Source organism: Branchiostoma belcheri, unplaced genomic scaffold (genome assembly GCF_001625305.1).
Source record: "Branchiostoma belcheri isolate BF01 breed outbred unplaced genomic scaffold, Haploidv18h27 scaffold108, whole genome shotgun sequence".
Classification (NCBI taxonomy): Eukaryota; Metazoa; Chordata; class Leptocardii; order Amphioxiformes; family Branchiostomatidae; genus Branchiostoma; species Branchiostoma belcheri.
Genome location: NW_017802469.1, coordinates 870,840 through 874,250, shown reverse-complemented (window position 1 = coordinate 874,250; position 3,411 = coordinate 870,840). Strand labels below are relative to the sequence as shown.

The 3,411-nt window shown below is 41.5% G+C and overlaps 1 protein-coding gene across 1 annotated transcript in view; it reads left to right on the top strand.

The window, feature by feature from the left end:
- The first annotated feature begins 1,359 nt into the window (after positions 1–1,359).
- LOC109480595 (zinc finger protein 135-like) overlaps positions 1,360–3,411 on the top strand; it is an 8,131-nt gene continuing 6,079 nt past the window's right edge. The window contains exon 1 of the mRNA XM_019782832.1: positions 1,360–1,523. The gene's annotated coding sequence lies outside the window, so the exon portion shown is untranslated. The remainder of the gene's footprint in view (positions 1,524–3,411) is intronic.

The window sequence follows — 3,411 nt, the reverse complement described above, 5'->3', positions numbered from 1 at the left end:
TAGGAACGTTGTTTTTGTCGGCCCGCCTTGTTTTTTTCTCGCCCGCTCGCATAAGATTTGGAGTCTGTGGAGGATGTCATCCATAAAATTTACTTGCTGTGGCCTAAGATTTAATCACTATTCCTCAGAATGTGACATACAGTTTCTTCTGGTATGAGCTCTCAAGTTCAATTTGTTGCCATGTCTAGAGAACAGTTTTACTCTATATACTTGTACCACTGTTTCTCCTCAGTAGTTTAGCGGTTGTAAATGTACAGTTATTAGTGATGTACATGTAATAAAGATGGTCTTGTCTTGGATCATCTCGTTTCTTGCCTGAAATGTCCATATACTAGTAGTTGATCGGATTCGCGAAGTCGAATACCTCGCAAACTCTCAAATTTGCCGATACCACAAAAAAAAGTCCTCGGGAACATAAATGCATTTACAGTAGTTGAGTAAGGACACTTTGATGTTAAAAGATAAGGCCACACCAATTTAATATGTTGTTTCTTAGATTTTTGCAGAACAAATATGAAGCAACAGGGCGAAATGAATAAAAAGACAGGCCATGGCACTCTGTGATAGCCGGAAATGTTACAGTATGAGCCATGAATTAAAACATTAGATTTTTATATTATATATGAAACAAAATTGCACTGTTACATTGAAAAACTTTAACAACTACATTGTAGCTAGATAGGAAGAAAAGGACTTTCTTCAACCGTTGGGGCCAAAATTGAGCATTTTGCAGTTGATTTAGAACAAAAAAACTCTTTTTTTTTTGGCAAATCAGAAAAAAATGGACAGGGCGAATCCAAGAAACAACAAATTAAATTGGTGAGGCCTAAACAACGATTTTGTAGCCTTCTTTCGTTACACATTGTGCTGAGGTACATTTAGCCTCCCCCCAACCTGTGCTATTGTGTACCATTTCCCCTCCTTCCTTACAGCTGAAGGCCACCCTGTTAATCTAACCCCCTTCCCTTGCTGCTAAAGAATTTGCTTCCACTCAAAAATATTTGGTATCATCCCCAGCTTTAGCGTTCGAGACGGTTTTCTGCCATGTAGTATCATTCGCTATCCCTGTCCTTGGTGCTGAAGTAAGAAAGTTATGAAAATGAGGCAAATTGAGAGACGGTCTCACAGCGACACCTTTCAGGTGTAAACAGTACTGCAATGCGTATATTGCGGTCGACAATATTGCCGACAGGCATGCATTCCTGTCCTCCTTTTAGGCGTTCCCGGCCGGTCTTTTTTTTATGGGGATCCTTCGAATTTTCAAAAATAACCCAAACCTCTACTTGGAGAGTAAATTTTTATACCATCTGATCTGGGTTCTTGAGTCGCGGATGAATACATGTGTTCTGCGGCCTGCAAAAGTTCAGTTCAGGCGAGACGCTGTGCAGCGCGAGAGACTGTCTGAAGGCTTCGTGAGTTCGCAGCTTTGTTGATATTTTGGCGATATTTGCGGAGAAATCAGTTTCAGCATCAAGGCCGAGTTTTTCATCCGAGATCCCTTTCAGCAAGGTCCTTGGATTCAGGTACGTAGGAACGAAGCTGTAACAGCAGAGTAGACAGACTGAGTGATCGAAATTATTCGAAGGCGTATGAAGTTTTTGTGCACACTTCTTGATTTGATACCGGATAGAGTGTCTATAACAAACAACGTGTAAAGACGGTGTCCTCTCGCCTGATTGTAGCAATAGATAGTAGCGAGGAGTACGTTGATAAAGTATTGCTCGTCGGGGAGAGAAACTGCCCCCCCCCCACACACAGGTCTAGTTGTTAGCCGTTGCGACTCGGTAATCCTTTTTGGCGACGCCTTCGGGGCGGAGCCGTTGGTATAGTACTGCGATTGCGATGAAAAATATATTATAATAATGCCACGAATTCACTCCCTAGGGAATTAAATTTAGTCAAAAAGATAACTCAAGAACGGCTGGATGGATTGATTTCATACTAGATGGGTCCGTAGGGTGTGACGAAATCTAGAAATGATGAGATTTTTGGCCCCCTAGTGGCTTCCCTTGATACTGCAGCGGAACTTGTGGTCTTGATATCTCGCAATCTGGACATGCTAGGGTCATGAATTTTGGATAGTAACCAGACCAACTGTCGGGCGGTTCAGTAATGTTTTGGTAGGGTCCCTGTTTGATCCTCTACTACATGTAGACCAACTGTCGGGCGGTTCAGTAATGTTTTGGTAGGGTCTCTATTTGATACTCTGCTAGACCAACTGTCAGGGGCGGTTCAGTAATGTTTTGGTAGGGTCTCTATTTGTTCTCTGCTAGACAAATTGTCAGGGGTAGTTCAGTAATGTTTTGGTAGAGTCTCTATTTGATACTCTGCTAGACCAACTGTCAGGGGTGGTTCAGTAATGTTTTGGTAGGGTCTCTATACTAGTATTTGATACTCTGCTAGACAAATTGTCAGAGGCTGTTCACTAAAAAATGAATGTCCTACAATTTATGGTCGCGGTACACTAATGTTTTCCAGTCCCACGATTTGATGCACTTCTAGACCAGCTGTGTCAAATTGATTAGGTACAGGTCCAAAATACCTAATCCCTCAGTACCGGTACTGTACCTAAACAATTTCACACCAATTTTATGCCTATTTGTGACCTCAAATGTGTAAATAGCTGGTCCACAATGGGTCCCTGTGTAAGGACAGTGTGTTCATGAAAACAAAAACATCTTAGTTTTGCCTATATTTTATCTGAGCATTCGCCATAAACAAAGAATAAACCTTAACTACCAAGTTAATTAATTTTTTTTTGTTATTGAAGGAGTTCAGAAGAGCAAATAAATTGGTCAAATTGTTCAGGTACAGGTTCAGGTCCGGACCTGTACCTAAACCTTTGTACCTATACCTGTACCTGTACCTAAAATTTGTTTAGGTACACAGCTCTAGTCAGGGATATTACTGATGTATTCAGACCCCTTACTTGATGCTATATGCTATTCCAACCGTGTCAAAGGAGGTTCACTTATGTTTTATTTGTAGGCCAGGTAATGTATTACATGCGCTGCTATCCCAACTGTGTCAGGGGAAGTTCACTAATGCTCAACCAATTGTGTCAGGGTAGGTTCGCTTATGTTTTGCAGGCCTGATATACTTACATCAGTGTACTGGCAATAAGAACTGCAACCATGTACTTTGACTCTGGCCACCCCCCACCCCCATGACCTCACTGTAGGCTGATCATGACTAAGGGCCTAGTAGCAGACACCGTGTGAATGGAAACAGGACATTCTTGGCTCAATTGTACAGGTGTTGTACAAACTTCAGCCTTGATGGGACCAACAAAGGCTGTCATACATGTAGATAGTTGTCAACAGTTTGTTCTGTCACAGCCTACTTGTAAATCAAAATCGTAAAATAAACCTATAGACAAATAGTGATCATGCAGCTTTGCCATAAATAAAA